This window comes from Scyliorhinus canicula, chromosome 1 (assembly GCF_902713615.1).
Source record: "Scyliorhinus canicula chromosome 1, sScyCan1.1, whole genome shotgun sequence".
Lineage (NCBI taxonomy): Eukaryota > Metazoa > Chordata > Chondrichthyes > Carcharhiniformes > Scyliorhinidae > Scyliorhinus > Scyliorhinus canicula.
The window spans coordinates 28276142-28296829 of record NC_052146.1 but is presented as its reverse complement, the minus strand read 5'-3'; the positions used below and the strand labels follow the sequence as shown (position 1 = coordinate 28296829).

Sequence of the window (20688 nt, the reverse complement as noted above, 5' to 3'; positions counted from 1 at the left end):
GATCTTGGGGGATCTGTGCAAGTTGTTCAGAGTGAAGGTTGAGGAACAAGAAAACAGGTCCAGGATGAAGCTGAAAATTGTGGGTCTGCCAGAGAGTGTGGAAGGAATTAGCGCCACAAAATATGTGTTAAGGATGCTGGCCAGGCTGGTGGAGGAGAGTGGGCTGGACAAGGCCCCAGAGGTGGACAGGGCCCACAGATCTCTTATGGCAAAGAGAGTGGGGAGCCGCCGCGGGCGGTGATTGTGCAGTTGCACAAGTTCGTGGAAAAGAAGATCCCGGACTTAGATACGTACCAGTTGATTATGGGTGGAGATTTTTCTTTTTTAGAAAATATTTTATTGAGGCATTTATAATTTTAATATTTTAAACAGAGAGATCCAAAACACGCAAAAACCCCACAATAACAGACCCAACTCCCCCCACCCCTAAATCCTAACTTAAAAAAAAACATTTTATCAAGGCGTTTATAATTTTATAATAATAACAGTAAACTCTACAAATACAAATATAAACATAGTGGAAAGACCACCTCCCTCCCTCACCTCCCTCACAAGTCCCACCTCCTCTAAACAATAATCTAACAGCAACCCCCCCCCCCCCCCCCCCCCCCCCCCCCACCCCGACCTCTGCTGACAGTTAGTTTTTTCTCCGACGAAGCCGACAAATGGCTGCCACCTCCGGACAAACCCTAGCATTGACCCTCTTCGGGCGAACTTTATTTTCTCCAATCTGAGAAACTAAGCCATGCCACTAAGCCAGATCGCTGAATTTCGGGGCTTTGAATCACTCCACGCTAACAATATCTGTCTCCGGGCTACCAAGGAGGCAAAGGCCAAGATGTCGGCCTCTCTCACCCCCTGGACTCCCGGACCTTCCGACACTCTGAAAATCGCCACCTCTGGACTCGGCACCACCCTTGTTTTTAACACCGTCGACATGACGTCTGCCAATTATAATCACGTATTGTGACAAGTAGGCTTCAATGAAGTTACTGTGAAAAGCCCCTACTCGCCACATTCCGGCGCCTGTTCGGGGAGACTGGTAAGGGAATTGAACCTGTGCTGCTGGCCTTGTTCTGCATTACAAGCCAGCTGTTTAGCCCACTGTGCTAAACCAGCCCCGATGCTAAACCAGCCCCTGCAAAAATCCGCTATGGGTGGAGATTTTAATTGTGTGGTGGAACCGAACATGGACAGGTCGATTCCCAAGTCAATGGGAAGGTTGAGGATGGGAGGGTTTATGGACTATATGGGAATAGTTGATTCATGAAGGTTTAAGACACGGGAGAGGGGGGTACTCCTCCTTCTCACACTTGAATAAGGTGTATTCGAGAATCAATTTCTTTGTGATGAGTCGAGCGGTGTTGATGGGGGTAGTGGGGCGGAGTATGTGGGTATCGTAATTTCGGATCATGCGCCGCATTGGCTGGAAGTGAGGCTTAGCTTGGGAAAGTGCAGAGTCCGGGATGGAGGCTGGATTCAGGTCTTTTGGCAGATAAGGGGTTTTATGAAAAGGTGAGGTTGACTATTACGGATTACGTGGAGCTGAGTCAGAACGGGGAGGAGTTCTAGGAGACGTTGAAGGCACTGGCTCGAGGAGAGATGATCTCGTTCAAGACGCACAGAGATAGGAGGAGGAGGGATGGGCATGGACGGTTGCTGGGCGAGATAGTCGAGGCAGATAGGAGATACTCGGGGCTCCCAGTAAACAGCTATTGGTGGCGAGGAAGACGTTGCAGGAGCAGTTCGATAGGTTGACGACGGGAAGGGCAATGGGGCAGCTATGGAGGGTGCAATATGAATACCGAGAGAAGGCACGCTGTATGCTGGCCACCAACTACGGAGGCAGGCTGCACCCAGGGAACTTTTAAGGTGCGAACAGAGAAGGGGAAGATAGTGTCAGAGCTGCAGGAGGATAAATGAGGGGTTCAGGGAGTATTATGAGCTGTACAGGGCCGAGCCAGGTGATGAGGAAGGAGACATGGGACAGTTTTTAGATGGGTTGGAGCTTCCAAGGTTGGAGGAAGAGAGGAGGCAGGTATTAGAGGAGCCGCTGTCTCTGAAGGAGGTAACAGTACTAGGGGGAAGAAGTCGGGGAAGGCGCCAGGGCCAGACGGCTTCCTGCAGAGTTTTATGAGGCATTTGTAGTAGAGTTGGCACCACTTTTTTTGGGCTGTTCAATGAGGCTTTGGAGAAGAGGGAGCTGCCAGAGACACTGACACGGGTGTCAATCACACTAATCCCGGAGCAGGGGATCGGATAGGCCCATTTTGTTGTTGAATACAGACGTGAAAGACATGGCTAAGTTGATGGCAGGGAGGATGGAGGAATGTTTGCCGGGGGTGGTCGCTAAGGATCAAACTGGTTTTGTAAAGGACAGGCAGCTCCCTGGTAACATCAGGAGGCTGTTAAATGTGGTTATAACTCAGGGGGGGTGGGTGATGGAGGTTATTGTACTATGGATGCAGTGGAGGCTTTTGATTGGGTGAAGTGAGGGTATTTATTTGAGATCTTGGGTAGGTAGGCTTGGGTTTGGCCCGAAGTTTGTGGCATGGGTGCGTCTGTTATATGTGGCCCTGTGGCAAGTATACAAATTAGATGAGTTCATGGAGTTTTGGAGTTCACAGAGGAACAAGACAGGGGTGTCCGCTGTCGCCATTGTTGTTCACACTCGTGATTGAGCCCTTGCCGATGCCCTTAGGGGTTCTGTGAAGTGGCGGGGGATTGTGATGGGAAGCAGGGAGCAATGGATGTCACTGTACACAGACGACCTGTTGTTGTTTGTGTCAGACTCATTGGAGAGTATGTGTAGGATCATGGGAATATTGGAGGGGTTTGGGGCCTTCTCGGAGTATGGGTGAAATGTCGGGAAGAGTGAGATGTTTCTGGTGAATGTGGTGGGGCGGGGAACGAACTTGTGGATGTTGCCCCACAAGGTAGCTAGGGAACGGTTCAGGTATTTGGGGATTTAGGTGACGAGGGGATAGACTACGATGCAGAGATGGAATTTGGCAATGTTGGTGGAGGAGCACAGTAAGAAGTCTTACAACACCAGGTTAAAGTCCAACTGGTTTGTTTCAAATCACTAGCTTTCGGAGCACAGCTTCTTCCTCAGGTGGAGATCGGGGGGGGGGGGGGGGGGGGGGGATTTTAAGAGGTGGGATACATTAAAGATTACACCTGACACTGGCAGGAAGGGTGCAGGTTGTGAAAATGAATGTGCTGCCAAGGTTCCAGTTTGTTTTCCAGGCCCTCCCGATCTTTCACCCCAAGGGTTTTTCCGGAATTTGGAGACAATAGCCGGGATTCTCCCCTACCTGGCGGGGCGAGGGGTCCCGGCGTGATGTGAATCACTCTGGCGTCGGCCACCCCAAAGGTGCTGAAGTCTCTGCACCTTTAGGGGCCAAGCCCTCACGTTGAGGGGCTAGGCCCGCGCCGGAGTGGTTTGTGCTCCGCCGGCTGGTGTGGACGGCCTTTGGCGCCACGGCAACCGGGGCCAAAAGGACTGAGCCGGCCGGCGTAAGTCCATGCGTGCGCCGGAGCGTCAGCGGCTGCTGACGTCATCCCCGCGCATGCGCAGGGGATGGTGTCACTTCCGCCTCCGTCATGGGGAAGACCATGGCGAAGGTGGAAGGAAAAGAGTGTCCCCACGGCACAGGCCCGCCTGCCGATCGGTGGGCCCCGATCGTGGGCCAGGCCACCGTGGGGGCACCCCCCCGGGGCCCGATCGCCCCATGCCCCCCCCCCCCCCCCCCAGGACCCCGGAGCCCGCCCGCGCCGCCAGTCAGGTAGGTGTTTTGATTCCCGCTGGCAGGAGAGGCTTGACAGCGGCGGGACTTCGGCCCATCGCGGGCCGGAGAATCGCTGGGGGGGGGGGGCGGGACTCGCCGACCAGCGCGGCGCGATTCCCGCCCCTGCCAAATCCCTGGTGGCGGAGAATTCAGGACATTGCGAGGGCGGGATTGAGGGTCGGAGAATCCCACCCAATGATTTTGAAGTTTTTATGGGCAGGGAAGGTGCCGACGGTAAAGAGGCAGTGACAGAATGGCGGCTTGGCATTGCCAAACCTCCTGCACTATTATTGGGCAGTGAATGTGGAGGGGATTGGGGGGGGGGGAGGGTTGCTGGGGGAATGAGTGGGTCAAGATGGAGGAGTCCTGTAGGAGATCCAGTCTAAGGGCTATGTTGATGGCTCAGCTGCCACTAGCCACGGGGAGGTATACAAGGCGCCTGGTGATACAGTCGACGTTCAGGGTGTGGAATAAGCTCAGAGACACTAAGTTGGAGGGGATGTCACTATTGACACCACTGTGTGGGAACTACAGGTTTAAGCCGGAGACGATGGATGGGATGTATGGGAAGTGGAGGGAGGTGGGGCTGGAGTGGGTGAGGGACTTGTACTTGGAAGAGAAATTTGCAGGTCTGGATGAATTGCGGGAGAGGTTTGAGTTACCGAGGGGAGAGTGAATTTAGATATATGCAGGTGAGGGAAAAGAGTGGAGGACGTTTCCCAGGTTGCCGGAGTACACCTTATTGGAGCAACTGCTGCTCCCAGATTAGTCGTGAGAGGGTACTATTGGGGACATATATGGGTGGTTGGGGAGCGGGGGCGAGGTGGTGAAGATCAAGAACAATTAGGGGAGGAGTTGGGGGGGGGAATAGGCTGAGGACTGTGGTGCGAGGCAATGCGTTGGGTGAATTCAACCTGTGCGAGGATGAGCGTGATTCAGTTCACAATGATGTACATATGGCCAAGGTGGTGTACATATGACCAAGGTGATGTGCATCTGCCCAAGGTGGTGTACGTATGAATGGGTCTTCTAAGGGCTGGCCAATTAGTGCGAGCAGTGTGGGCGGAGGCCAGCGAATCATACTCATATGTTCTGGGGTTGCGAGAAGCTGATGTACTGGGAAGCAATGATTGGGATGTTGTCTAAAATTGTAGGGGTGGAGGTCAGGTCGGACCCAATGGGGGTGATCTTTGGGGTGCTGGAAGTGCTGTTGCTGTTGGGGGGGGGGCGATGTCACGGCCTTCACCTTTCTAATTGCACGGCGCGAGAGCTTGTTAAATTGGAGGTCAGCTACGCCGCCAGTGGTGGCGCCCTGGCTGGGGGACTTGTACAATTTTCTCCAGCTGGAAAAGATTAAATTTTGGTTGAGGGAGTCAGCGGAGGGCTTCGGGACACGGTGGGGGTTTGTTTATGATAATGTTTGGGGACCTGTTTGCTGCGAGGTGGGGGGCCACAAAAGGGCAAAAATTGTCCAAACTGTGGACTGAGAGTTTTTGGAGTGTGTTTTTTCTGTCCGTTGCTGTTTTTTTTTACACGTTTGGAATAAAATACATCTTTTTTAAAAAATGCAGTAATAGCTTTCTGCTCTGCAGCAGCACAAAAGTTATTAACTTTAGAATTCACTAAAGATTTGCTCATCCATTGGCAAACTATATCATTCTTCCAGTTAGTGAAGAAGAACAATTTTACTGTCTGCAGAATATATCCCAGTATTAATTCATCCAGGCACTCCCCTCCATCCGTCTCCACACGACTCCGTCCCCCTGCACCGCTCCCACACCTTCTCAATATTCGCCGCCCAATAATAAATTAACAGATTGGGGAAAGCTAGGCTCCCCGACTGCCTATCCCTTTGTAAAAGCACCCTGCGAATCCGTGGGGCTTGCCTGCCCAAATAAAAGAAGATATAATTTTACTAACTTTCACAAAGAATGATTCAGGGAGAAAATTGGATGGCACTGAAACACAAATAGAAACCGTAAGAGGATACTGACTGAATCCTACCCGCCAAGTTCAGCGGGAGGTTTTCCCTCCTCCGCAGGTCAGCTTTCACCACCTTGACCAGATCCCCGAAATTTAGTTTATGGAGTGAGGTCCAATCATGGGCACCCAAATTCCCAGATAACAGGAGCTGGACCTGGCCAGGTGAAAGGACAACCTTCCCAGACCAGTTCCTCTCCCTGGGAGAGTTACCGGAAAGTATTCGCTTTTGCCCAAGTTCAATTTATACCTCGAAGGAGCCAAATATCCTAAGCAGCTTCATATGTCCTCTGCATTGCCAAGAGGGCCCGTCACATACAACAACAAATAATCCACAGAGAATTACACCGTCCCCCTATGGTCAGAGGCTCAATTGCTGAGGAAAACAATAGTGGGGACAATGGACACCCCTGTCTTGTGCCTCTCAGGGGGCAACACGGTAGCATTGTGGTTAGCATAAATGCTTCACAGCTCCAGGGTCCCAGGTTCGATTCCCGGCTGGGTCACTGTCTGTGCGGAGTCTGCACGTCCTCCCCGTGTGTGCGTGGGTTTCCTCCGAGTGCTCCGGTTTCCTCCCACAGTCCAAAGATGTGCGGGTTAGGTGGATTGGCCATGCTAAATTGCCCATAGTGTCCTAAAAAGTAAGGTTAAGGGGGGGTTGTTGGGTTACGGGTATAGGGTGGATACGTGGGTTTGAGTAGGGTGATCATTGCTCGGCACAACATCGAGGGCCGAAGGGCCTGTTCTGTGCTGTACTGTTCTAATTCTAATTCATCAGGTGGAAATGCTTCAAACTCAAAAGTATTCGTATGAACGCTCATGGTGGAGACACTATATGAGAGCTGGGCCCAAAACTAAACCGCCCAAAGATCTCAAACAAATAACCCCACTACACCCTATCAAATGCTTTTTCTGCATCTAAATAAAAAATCACCTGGAGAGGGAGGCAAAACAACATTAAGCAGTTCCAAACAACTGCCTACCATCAACAAACCTCGTTTGCCCCTCTGATATAACCTCTGGGAGGCAGAGTCCCAAGTGCATAGCCAAGAATTTCGCCAACTACTTTGTGTTCAGTATCGAAATAGGGCGATATGACCTCACTCTGCTGGACCCTTATTCTTCTTTAAGATTAAGGAGATCAATGCCTGCTCCAATATGGTGGCAAAGTCCCCCAAGACATCGACTCCTTAAACACTTCTAACAGCAATGGGGCTAGCTGTGGCCAACTAAAATGGCCTCCCACAAAGGACGCTGGGAAAAGTCCAGCGTCCTTTGAGGCTGGGGGCCTCACGGTAGCATGGTGGTTAGCATCAATGCTTCACAGCTCCAGGGTCCCAGGTTCGATTCCCGGCTGGGTCACTGTCTGTGTGGAGTCTGCACGTCCTCCCCGTGTGTGCGTGGGTTTCCTCCGGGTGCTCCGGTTTCCTCCCACAGTCCAAAGATGTGCGGGTTAGGTGGATTGGCCATGCTAAAGTGCCCGTAGTGTAAGGTTAATGGGGGGATTGTTGGGTTACGGGTTACGTGGGTTTAAGTAGGGTGATCATTGCTCGGCACAATATCGAGGGCCGAAGGGCCTGTTCTGTGCTGTACTGTTCTATATGTTCTCTATGTTCTAAAGTGGCCAAGTTCAGGGACAGACAGGCTGCAGCTTGCAAATACACAAAAAACTGCTGCACAGACTTTGCAAAGGAACCCAGGAAAAAAACCATATCCAGGCTTTGCCAGGAACAACAGAACTATCCTGTCAATCGCTCTTGTTTACCAGACACAGCTGCACCTAAGCTCCTTATTTGGAAGGACCTATCTGCCCCCATGGCCACTTGCAGGCATGGCCACTGAGTGCCCACCCAAAAATCGATGTGGCAGCCCCTGATTGGACTTGATCGATCAGGGTGACCGAGCACTGATCAATTGATTGACAATGACCCAGAGATCACTCAAAAGGGGTACAAAATCCAAGCAGGATAGAAGGTGCTGCACCACCTTAGAATCTCTGTAGCAGCAACCAACAATGGTGATCATTCACCGACCAAAGTGAAAGACCATCACCTAACCAACTCAAGGAAGGTCAGAGCTAGGACAGACCAGGCCAACGATTGAACATTGAGGACTGCAAGATTCGGGATACAGATAAAGGCCAATATCTGTCTGGTACTTGCTGGTCACTCTGAAGTTAAGTTAAGGTCTTGTCCATACTAGCTTTGTAGTTTGACTTAAGTGTGTGTGTGTGTGTGTGTGTGAGATCGATTAACAGTAACAATTGTGTGATAGTGAATAAATATTGAATCATTGTATGAAACAGACTTGTAGTCATTTGTCCATCATATACGGGTTAAGACACACTGTGGTTTAGGCATAACACAGCTATCCCACAAATGCCTTGTAAAATTCGACTGGGAAACCATCCGGTACCGGTGCCTTACCCAGCTGCATCAGACCCATTAATTTCATAACCTCCTCAAAGGTCAGCGAGGACTCCAGTTCCTTCCGTTTCCCCCGGTCTACAACCAGGATAGACAGGCCATCCAAGAATTCCAACATTGACAACCAGTCTTTCAGACTCTCCGACTTGTAATGGTTACAGAAAAAGCCTCATTAACTTAGCTGGGGCAGAGACCAACCTACCATCCAAGTCCTTTACCTGCACTATTTCCCGAGAAGACACTTGCTGCCTCAGCTGGTGTGTCAACAGGCGACAAGCCTTCTCCCCAAGCTCATAAAAAGGCTTCTCGAATGTCGCAGCTCCACGCCCTTCACTTTCATCACCTCGTACACCTTAACCAAGGCCGCTCGAATCGAGGATATCGGCGTCTCAATCAACTTTTGCATGGTCCTCCAAGGCCTAATTTCTGGAGCTCCACAACTAAGATGCCAGTAAGCATCTCAGCAGACAGTGGAGTGGACCCCGATACTGTAGCAGCCACTGTCATTTTTTTTTAGACAGGACTCTCGAAGCTGCAAAGTGTTATATTACTTGGTGTAATATATATTACTCATTTGCTTCTTCCCAATATGCTTAGAACACACAGTGCAGAAGGAGTCCATTTGGCTAATCGAGTCTGCAACAACCCACTTAAGCCCTCACATCCACCCTATCCACGTAACCCAATAACCCCTCCTAACCTTTTTTTTTGGACATTAAGGGCAATTTAACATGGCCAATCCACCTAACCTGCACGTCTTTGGACTGTGGTAGGAAACCGGAGTACCCGGAGGAAACCCACGCAGGCACGGGGAGAACATGCAGACTCTGCACAGACAGTGACACCAGTTCATGCAGGATTAAACTCTCCAGGTAACCCCAGTGCGTCGATCAAGGAAATATTCTACTATTTATACAGTAGGCTACTAAACCACAAGTCTACACAACTGATCTTATCCTTCTTCTCACAACTCCCTCCCACACACACACACACACACACACGCGCAGCCCCTACCCCACACACACACCCACACACAACACATAACACACAACCCCCGTCCCACACACACGTTCCCACACACAACACACAACCCACACACACAAATCTCTCCCCACACACAAACATACCCACATACGCCACACCACACCCACCCACACACGACCCATTCACAACACAATCCACACACACACAAACAACAGACAACCCCCTCCACACACACACAACTCACACACACACTTCCCCCCCTCCACACACACAGACGCACCCCCTCGCCTCCCCCACACACACACGGCAGGAATCTTTGGTTAACGTTTAGGAATGAAAACTTGGATGACTCGGAGGTTTAATTGTGCTTCCTGCCTAGCCCGGCAACATTAAAGCCAATTATAATGATCCAACCGCTGCTTCATTTGAGAACAGTTAACAAAGTACAGATGGAGAACGAAACCTGGGATCTCTCAGTCCAGAGCCCAGAGCTACCCTGGGATGCCTTTATCCCCTGGTCCATCAAAAAAGCCAAGATCATTATTTTAGACAACAAAATGCAGCACTGAATGGGATAATGTGAGAAAAAGCTTTATGCTGCTGAGACCTGTAAAACTAACACCATCGCTATCTCCATGCCTACCCTCTCCAGTTATCTCGCCTGCCTAGGGCATTGGGAGTCACAGGCTCTGTGCAGCCTCTGCCACCATTTTAATGGAATTCAGCCTCACTTTTCACAGCTCAGCACGGAGGTTACTGCTCCAGATTTAAACAGCCCAATCTCACTTACATGGCAGCTGTTTGTGGTTTTATTCACTCTGATCCCAAGCCAGATAATAAATTCAAGTTGTTAAATGAAAGTTTCACACAAACAAATTTATTTTCCTTTTAATAAAAGGAATTCCACCCCCCCCCCCCCCCCCCCCCCCCCAATCCTGCCCCCTCACCTACTGCAATGTATTCCCTCTTTGTTCGGCTGGTTTAATGTTTCCGCAACTGGCGCACAGTCTGCTCCACCAATGGATGTGTGGGGCCACTACTGGGCACCCATGGTGTGTGCAAGGCTGCCACTGGGCACTGGGGTGCGAGGACGCCATTGGGCAACTGGGCGTTGGGCGGGGTTTTAAGGCTGCCACTGGGCAACTGGGGGTGGACGAGCCTATCACTGGGCACTGGGGGTTGTACCTGCCAGTCACGAGGTAATGGGAATTGTACGAGGCTGTCACGGAGCACTGGGTGGTGTATGAGCTGGGCACTGGGAGGTATATGGGAGTTGTACCTGGCAGTCATTGAGCCTGGATGTACAAGGCTTTCCCTGGGCACTGGAAGGTTGCACGAGGCTGACACCAGGTGCTGTAGGAAGCTAACACTGGACATTGGGAGATGTTGGAGGCTGTCACTGGGCACTGGGAGATCTATGAGTCTACCATTCTGCACTGGGAGATCTATGAGGCTCTCACTCAGGAGGTGGATGATGTTGTCACTGGGCACTGGCAGTTGTACCTGGCCGGCACTGGGCACTGTGGTGAATGTGATTCACACCGGATTATAATCTGTATATACATGTGTCTATATTGTAAGTGCAGTTGCACTACCTGTCCTCCAGGGGGTGTAGCTCTGGGAATGCTCGAGTTGTACGGGGCTTCTTCCTTGGCTCTGCCCAGGACTCCTCCCCCGGAAGCTGCTGTATAAAGATCAGTGCCACATGGTCAGCCGGCCAGTTCACCGAAAGTTCAATGGCTAATAGGCTGGCTCTGTTGGGAGAATATTAAAACCGCTATTCTAATCCTACAAGCACATGTCCGTAGAATTGTTGGTTCCAACAGGCACTGGCAGTTTTACCTGGCAGTCACAGGGCACTGGGAGTATTACAAGGCTATCACATGGCACAGGTGAGGCTGTCACTGGACACGGGAAGGCAAACAAGGTTGTCACTGGGATGCCTATGGAGCAGTCACTGGGCACTGGGAGGTGGATGAGGCATACGAGGCTGTCACTGGGAGGGGTAGGAGGCTGTCACTGGGAAGGGTAGGAGGCTGTCACTGGAGAGGTGTATGAGGTGATCACTGGGAAGTGTATGTGGTGGTCACTGGGAAGTGTATGTGGTGGTCACTGGGGGGTGTATGTGGTGGTCACTGGGGGGTGTATGAGGTGGTCACTAGGAGGTGTATGAGGTGGTCACTGGGAGGTGTATGAGGTGGTCACTTGGGGGTGTACAAGAAGGTCACTGGGAGGTGTTTGTGGTGGTCACTGGGGGGTGTATGAGGTGGTCACTGGGAGGTGTATGAGGTGATCACTGGGAGGTGTATGAGGTGGTCACTGGGAGGTGTAGGAGGCTGTCACTGGGAGGTATATGAGGTAGTCACTGGGGGGTGTACGAGGTGGTCACTGGGAGGTGTATGATGTGGTCACTGGGAGGTGTATGGGGCTGTCACTGGGAGGGGTAGGAGGTGGTCACTGAGGGTGTACGATATGATCACTGGGAGGTGTAGGAGGTGGTCACTGGCAGGTGTATGAGGTGGTCACTGGGCGGTGTACGAGGTGGTCACTGGGAGGGGTAGGTGGTGGTCACTGGGAGGGGTAGGAGGTGGTCACTGGGGGGTGTACGAGGTGGTCACTGGGAGGTGTATGAGGTGGTCACTGGGCGGTGTACGAGGCTGTCACTGCGAGGTGTACGAGGTGGTCACCGGGAGGGGTAGGAGGTGGTCACCGGGAGGGGTAGGAGGTGGTCACTGGGAGGTGTATGAGGTGGTCACTGGGCGGTGTACAAGGTGGTCACTGGGGGGTGTACGAGGTGGTCACTGGGAGGTGTACGAGGTGGTCACTGGGAGGTGTATGATGTGGTCACTGGGAGGGGTAGGAGGTGGTCACTGGGAGGTGTATGAGGTGGTCACTGGGAGGGGTAGGAGGATGTCACTGGGAGGTGTATGATGTGGTCACTGGGAGGGGTAGGAGGTGGTCACTGGGAGGGGTAGGGGGGGTCATTGGGAGGGGTAGGAGGTGGTCACTGGGAGGTGTATGAGGTGGTCACTGGGAGGGGTAGGAGGCTGTCATTGGGAGGTGTATGAGGTGGTCACTGGGAGGTATATGAGGTGGTCACTGGGAGGTGTACAAGGTGGTCACTGGGAGGGGTAGGAGGCTGTCACTGGGAGGTGTATGAGGTGGTCACTGGGAGGGGTAGGAGGATGTCACTGGGAGGTGTATGATGTGGGCACTGGGTGATGTATGAGGCTGTCACTGGGAGGTGTATGAGGTGGTCACTGGGAGGTGTATGAGGTGGTCACTGGGAGGTGTATGAGGTGGTCACTGGGAGGTGTATGAGGTGGTCACTGGGAGGTGTAGGAGGGGTCACTGGGAGGGGTAGGAGGTGGTCACTGGGAGGGGTAGGAGGTGGTCACTGGGAGGGGTAGGAGGGGTCACTGGGAGGGGTAGGAGGGGTCACTGGGAGGGGTAGGAGGTGGTCACTGGGAGGTGTACGATATGATCACTGGGAGGTGTATGTGGTGGTCACTGGGAGGTGTATGAGGTGGTCACTGGGAGGTGTACGAGGTGGTCACTGGGAGGGGTAGGAGGTGGTCACTGGGAGGGGTAGGAGGTGGTCACTGGGAGGGATAGGAGGTGGTCACTGGGAGGGGTAGGAGGTGGTCACTGGGAGGGGTAGGAGGTGGTCAGCGGGAGGGGTAGGAGGTGGTCACTGGGAGGGGTAGGAGGTGGTCACTGGGGGGTGTACAAGGTGGTCACTGGGAGGGGTAGGAGGCTGTCACTGGGAGGTGTATGAGGTGATCACTGGGAGGGGTAGGAGGTGGGCACTGGGGGGTGTACAAGGTGGTCACTGGGAGGGGGAGGAGGTGGTCACTGGGAGGGGTAGGAGGGGTCACTGGGAGGGGTAGGAGGTGGTCACTGGGGGGTGTACGAGGTGGTCACTGGGAGGTGTACGAGGTGGTCACTGGGAGGTGTATGATGTGGTCACTGGGAGGTGTATGGGGCTGTCACGGGGAGGGGTAGGAGGTGGTCACTGAGGGTGTACGATATGATCACTGGGAGGTGTAGGAGGTGGTCACTGGCAGGTGTATGAGGTGGTCACTGGGCGGTGTACGAGGTGGTCACTGGGAGGGGTAGGTGGTGGTCACTGGGAGGGGTAGGAGGTGGTCACTGGGGGGTGTACGAGGTGGTCACTGGGAGGTGTATGAGGTGGTCACTGGGCGGTGTACGAGGCTGTCACTGCGAGGTGTACGAGGTGGTCACTGGGAGGGGTAGGAGGTGGTCACCGGGAGGGGTAGGAGGTGGTCACTGGGAGGTGTATGAGGTGGTCACTGGGCGGTGTACAAGGTGGTCACTGGGGGGTGTACGAGGTGGTCACTGGGAGGTGTACGAGGTGGTCACTGGGAGGTGTATGATGTGGTCACTGGGAGGGGTAGGAGGTGGTCACTGGGAGGTGTATGAGGTGGTCACTGGGAGGGGTAGGAGGATGTCACTGGGAGGTGTATGATGTGGTCACTGGGAGGGGTAGGAGGTGGTCACTGGGAGGGGTAGGAGGGGTCATTGGGAGGGGTAGGAGGTGGTCACTGGGAGGTGTATGAGGTGGTCACTGGGAGGGGTAGGAGGCTGTCATTGGGAGGTGTATGAGGTGGTCACTGGGAGGTATATGAGGTGGTCACTGGGAGGTGTACAAGGTGGTCACTGGGAGGGGTAGGAGGCTGTCACTGGGAGGTGTATGAGGTGGTCACTGGGAGGGGTAGGAGGATGTCACTGGGAGGTGTATGATGTGGGCACTGGGTGATGTATGAGGCTGTCACTGGGAGGTGTATGAGGTGGTCACTGGGAGGTGTATGAGGTGGTCACTGGGAGGTGTATGAGGTGGTCACTGGGAGGTGTATGAGGTGGTCACTGGGAGGTGTAGGAGGGGTCACTGGGAGGGGTAGGAGGTGGTCACTGGGAGGGGTAGGAGGTGGTCACTGGGAGGGGTAGGAGGGGTCACTGGGAGGGGTAGGAGGGGTCACTGGGAGGGGTAGGAGGTGGTCACTGGGAGGTGTACGATATGATCACTGGGAGGTGTATGTGGTGGTCACTGGGAGGTGTATGAGGTGGTCACTGGGAGGTGTACGAGGTGGTCACTGGGAGAGGTAGGAGGTGGTCACTGGGAGGGGTAGGAGGTGGTCACTGGGAGGGATAGGAGGTGGTCACTGGGAGGGGTAGGAGGTGGTCACTGGGAGGGGTAGGAGGTGGTCAGCGGGAGGGGTAGGAGGTGGTCACTGGGAGGGGTAGGAGGTGGTCACTGGGGGGTGTACAAGGTGGTCACTGGGAGGGGTAGGAGGCTGTCACTGGGAGGTGTATGAGGTGATCACTGGGAGGGGTAGGAGGTGGGCACTGGGGGGTGTACAAGGTGGTCACTGGGAGGGGGAGGAGGTGGTCACTGGGAGGGGTAGGAGGGGTCACTGGGAGGGGTAGGAGGTGGTCACTGGGAGGGGTAGGAGGTGGTCACTGGGGGGTGTACGAGGTGGTCACTGGGAGGTGTATGAGGTGGTCACTGGGAGGGGTAGGAGGTGGGCACTGGGTGATGTATGAGGCTGTCATTGGGAGGTATATGAGGTGGTCACTGGGAGGTGTACAAGGTGGTCACTGGGAGGGGTAGGAGGTGGTCACTGGGAGGTGTATGAGGTGGTCACTGGGAGGTGTATGAGGTGGTCACTGGGAGGTGTATGAGGTGGTCACTGGGAGGTGTATGAGGTGGTCACTGGGAGGGGTAGGAGGTGGTCACTGGGAGGGGTAGGAGGTGGTCACTGGGAGGGGTAGGAGGTGGTCACCGGGAGGGGTAGGCGGTGGTCACTGGGAGGGGTAGGAGGTGGTCACTGGGAGGGATAGGAGGTGGTCAGCGGGAGGGGTAGGAGGTGGTCACTGGGGGGTGTACAAGGTGGTCACTGGGAGGGGTAGGAGGCTGTCACTGGGAGGTGTATGAGGTGATCACTGGGAGGGGTAGGAGGTAGGCACTGGGGGGTGTACAAGGTGGTCACTGGGAGGGGGAGGAGGTGGTCACTGGGAGGGGTAGGAGGATGTCATTGGGAGGTGTATGAGGTGGTCACTGGGAGGGGTAGGAGTCTGTCACTGGGAGGTGTATGAGATGGTCACTGGGAGGGGTAGGAGGCTGTCACTGGGAGGTGTACAAGGTGGTCACTGGGAGGGGTAGGAGGCTGTCACTGGGAGGTGTATGAGATGGTCACTGGGAGGTGTATGAGGTGATCACTGGGAGGGGTAGGAGGTGGGCACTGGGTGATGTATGAGGCTGTCATTGGGAGGTATATGAGGTGGTCACTGGGGGGTGTACGAGGTGGTCACTGGGAGGGATAGGAGGTGGTCACTGGGGGGGTAGGAGGCTGTCACTGGGAGGTGTATGAGGTGGTCACTGGGAGGGGTAGGAGGCTGTCACTGGGAGGGGTAGGAGGCTGTCACTGGGAGGGGTAGGAGGTGGTCACTGGGAGGGGTAGGAGGTGGTCACTGGGAGGGGTAGGAGGTGGTCACTGGGAGGGGTAGGAGGTGGTCACAGGGGGGTGTACAAGGTGGTCACTGGGAGGGGTAGGAGGATGTCATTGGGAGGTATATGAGGTGGTCACTGTGGGGGTGTACGAGGTGGTCACTGGGAGGGGTAGGAGGCTGTCACTGGGAGGTGTATGAGGTGGTCACTGGGAGGTGTATGAGGTGGTCACTGCGAGGTGTATGAGGTGGTCACTGGGAGGGGTAGGAGGTGGTCACTGGGAGGGGTAGGAGGTGGTCACTGGGAGGGGTAGGAGGTGGTCACTGGGGGGGTGTACAAGGTGGTCACTGGGAGGGGTAGGAGGATGTCATTGGGAGGTATATGAGGTGGTCACTGGGGGGTGTACGAGGTGGTCACTGGGAGGGGTAGGAGGCTGTCACTGGGAGGTGTATGATCTGGGCACTGGGGGGTGTACGAGGTGGTCACTGGGAGGGGTAGGAGGTGGTCACTGGGAGGGGTAGGAGGCTGTCACTGGGAGGTGTATGATCTGGGCACTGGGTGATGTATGAGGCTGTCATTGGGAGGGGTAGGAGGTGGTCACTGGGCATCGAGATGTGTATGAGGTGGTGACTGAGGGTGGCATAAGGTGCTTGGGTCATAAAATTGGCAACATAAACTGTCAGCTTTTTCTACCCTATTTAATCCCAATCAATAAATATTTAATTGGAATGCAGGTTTCTAAAAATTGATAATTCAATAAGATGAAATTTCATACAGTGCAATAGAATTCTTCATGGTTTATACTCACAAGGGTTTCAAGCCCTTGACCTTGTCTACCAATGCAGAAGATTATCTACAAATTTCTCATCCTTGAGGTGATTTTTTTTTACTTCAAAACACCTACGTAAAAATATGAAAATAATGAGCAGGGTTTGTTTTAAATCCAGTGATTTTATAGTTATTATTCATCTCCCTATAGTTCTTGTCTCCCTGTTATTAGTTACTGACAATGGGATAGTTGCTAAAGTTAAAACGTGGACAAATAAATATTTAATAACTTGCGCATGCAGAATTATTGATTCCATTTCTTTGTGAATTAAGTATGAGTAGCATCAGCAATCTGGATTATTGAAACGACCCTGTGACTCTTGGGACTGTGCGAGCGGGTTGCAATGGGGAATGGCTGAGTGGACTATTCCCTTGCATAATAAATCTTTACCTGACGCTGCTCCCAAATACAAATAACGTGACTTCTGTAGTCAGTTGTTTATGAGTCTATAAACAGGCTGTTGGATTAGGTACCTCCTACTGTAACCCACTAAAACAGCCATGTAATGTTGGAGGTGAACACTCAGAACAGCTTGTTTGTGATTCCCAGACCTACCCGCGAAGACTATCAGCATGAAACACGGTCAAGCTTCATTAGTAAAATTATTTCTGTTAATTTTTTCTAACCTAGTTTCTGTTAGCTGCTATTGCCCTTTCTTGCACAATGATGTGGCTGTTTTAAGGTGCCCAGTCCATAAGGTGCTGCAATATTTGCTGGCATATACAAGTGAGGACTCCAACGCACACACAAAAAATGTTTCCAACAAGCTCGATTTGGAGTGGCATTGTGGTGTTCTTTGTGATTCTGTAATCAGTATGGATGTCGTAATGTTCACAAAGGTCACAGAAGCTAAGTTCAATAACAAATCTAACATTTATTACACTACTTTTTAAAGCTCGACTACTTACTCCTATAGCAAGCAATAATCTAGTAATCTACAATTCACATTCTACTAACACTAGTCTCCACACTCTTATCTGTAACTGTACTCTCTCACTGCTCCTTTCCAGCCCTCTCCCAGAAGCCTGTGAGTCAGTGCTTTATATAGTTCTGCATCTAGCTCCATCTAGTGGTCAATTATGATATTACATTAACCCTTTATATTCTAGACATTCTACATAATGTCACAGCACTAACTAAAATAAAGATCATAGATCTCTGGTTGAATGTTGCTCTCCCAGTACTGCAAAGTGAAATTACCTTAAAAAAGCCCTGCATATATTAAAACCTTGCCATCATGGGCATCTCCGAGCGTACTAAGAACCAACCTGAGGTGGGTTTACATCAGAGTCACTGCAAGCAAAGCACTGCCAGCAGTGAGCAGAACCAATGGTCACAACAGCATCTGAGTGAATGGGCACTGTTGCCAATGCAATAAAAACAGGACCGTCCATTTCTGCAGCATGTCCATGACACAATATTTCAGCAAGTGTGACATAGAGCAGAGTGCTAAGATTAAAAACCACCCAGTTTAAGTGTCTTGTCACAGGGTGGACTACTTTCTGAGCAATGACTTGGGTCCAAACGCACCCTGCTGTACTTTGCCCAAGCAGCCAAGATCCAGCCATGACTGAAAATGTTGGCAGGCAGTTTGAGCACACGGCATCACAGTTAAGACAAATGCTGTTAAAGGAACTATTTAGAGTGCTGCTTGAATTTCTCAAAAGAACTCCTAATTTAAAAAAATGTTGAACAACACTCTTCAAAGTAACTTCAGCATCAGACTGATCCAAACATTAGGGCAGTATCTATGTTCCATTTAGTTTGCCTGTTTGCCCCCAGGACAGCACATTTCCAATTATTGCAGAGCTGTGCACCCGCACGGCATGGGGACACCATTGACCTGAATCATTCCAATTCATTTTCAGAGTATTCATCAGGGCGAGAACAATTGTAGTTTTTCCACTTCCTGGAGGCTGTCGTTAACTCCATCTGGCAGTTTGGCAACACCCTTCATTAGCCTCCTGATGTTAGTTGCACATTGTTCACCGAGTCTAAGCGTGGTCACACCCTTTGGTTGATGTTTATTTAAGGAAGTTAAATGAGAGTTTGCTGGGAGGTAATAATGGCCGTCACACAACATAGAACATAGAACAGTACAGCACAGAACAGGCCCTTCGGCCCTCGATGTTGTGCTGAGCAATGATCACCCTACTTAAACCCACGTAACCCGTATACCCGTAACCCAACAATCCCCCCATTAACCTTACACTATGGGCAATTTAGCATGGCCAATCCACCTAACCCGCACATCTTTGGACTGTGGGAGGAAACCGGAGCACCCGGAGGAAACCCACGCACACACGGGGAGGACGTGCAGACTCCACACAGACAGTGACCCAGCCGGGAATCGAACCTGGGACCCTGGAGCTGTGAAGCAGTGATGCTAACCACCATGCTACCGTGAGGCCCATGTTCTGTGACAGTCCTGCCTCTCAAAAGCCATTCTGGTTGGGGCGAGATTGCCTCAATAACTGGGCACCCCACACTCTGGCAGATTGACTGTGCTGCCCACTAATCACCTTTCCTGTATTACAACAGTGACTATGCTTCTAAAGTACTTCATTCGTTGCAAAGTGCTTTGGAACATCGTCAAGTGATCAAAGGGCCAGTGTAAATAACATTCTTTCTTCCAATCAGTTTTGTTGGGTTTAATATTCCGGAAGCATTCGCTATTATGCCAAAATTTATGCTTCCAATCCAGTCTGACCCTTGTAATAGAAATGTGAACAGTTGCTTTATCCAGCACCTCGGGCTGGAGGAAAGAATCATCCATGCGGACAATCCAGTGATTCTCACAGAAGACAATGTGCAACCGAATGTGAGCGGATAACAGCTCACGGCATGTTGAGAAATAAGTCACATAAAAATACTTGAATCTTTGTTCACACAAGGTTCCTTTGTTTCAAAAGAAGAGGAAACGAGGGGCTTCTGCAATATAAAGTAAAAGTTGCCAGATGACCATAGGCTGCTTTCCCCTTTGAGGGGGTGAGCTGACTGGTGTGGTTTAACCTGAGGATCACCACACCTCAGGCGAGGGACGAGGTCGAGAAGTTCATGAATAATTTGTAATGTAGAGAGAGTCGAAAAGCTGGTACTGTTCTCCTCAGAATAAAAATTTACAAAGTGGTGTCCAAAATTATGAAGTGTTTTGATTGAGTTGGGGGGAAACGACAGATTATGATGATCTGGAATGTATCTGGATCTAAGCCTGATTTCAAAACAGAAATAAGATGTCTGGAAGTTGCATTAAATGTACCACTTTTAATGGGCTATTTCCCCAGTCCACAGCCTCCTGCTACTTACCTTTTAACCTCATAAAACTGAAAATGTGCATATTTCAGGAAAACAGCGCTCATCATGAGTGGTCAACATTTACAGAGTTAGAGAGGGGAGAAAAAAATAACCCCATTTGTAAACGAAAAAACTTCAGCAAGATAGCTGGAAAACAAGTGGGGGACTGACTTTACCATGAGAATAAATACTGTACCTGTAATAGCCAAATAATTATTGCTTTCCAGTAATGTGGGGATAGCAGACTCACGATCATGAGAGCTTGAGAAGAATATATAACAAAGCCTAGTTATGGAGGGTCACCAATCTGAAGCGTTACCTCGGTTTCTCTCTCCACCCACGTTGCCTGACCGACTGAGCGTTTCCAAATTCTTCTGTCTTTATTTCAGATTTCCAGTAATTGCTCTGGTAAAATAAAACCCTTGCATCACCAACGGTTAGTGAGTCTCTTTCACAGTGCCGTGCATATCCCTGAAGGAAAATGTTCTTCCTTCAGCTCCCTGACGCTAAGAGGCCACGCACAACAGAGCGGAAGGAAATAAGCCGATCAAAGACTGGTTCAATTTGAACCAAGTGCTGCTTCCCCAGGTTTGTAACCCGAGTCTGAAATTTGACCTTTTGAGTGGGGATTTAGTGCATGTTTTATTTTATTTTTTAAAAAACAGCCCCCCCATTATTTGGGAAAGCGTACACTTCAGTAAAATGCAACAGTTTTTCTTTGAGCATTACCTTTTTTTCGTTTAAATTTAGAGTACCCAATTATTTTTTTACAATTGAGGGGCAAATTAACTTGGCCAATCCACCTCTCCTGCACATCTTTGGGTTGTGGGAGTGAGGCCCACACATATACGGGGAGAATGTGCAAACTCCTCACGAACAGTGACCCAGGGCCGGGTCCTTGGTGCCGTGAGGCAG

General features: G+C 51.5%; 1 protein-coding gene across 1 annotated transcript in view; it reads right to left on the bottom strand.

Moving 5' to 3' along the window:
- The window catches only part of LOC119953538, a 298044-nt gene that overhangs the window by 206944 nt on the left and 70412 nt on the right, over window positions 1-20688 (bottom strand). The gene's annotated exons all lie outside the window — the stretch shown is intronic.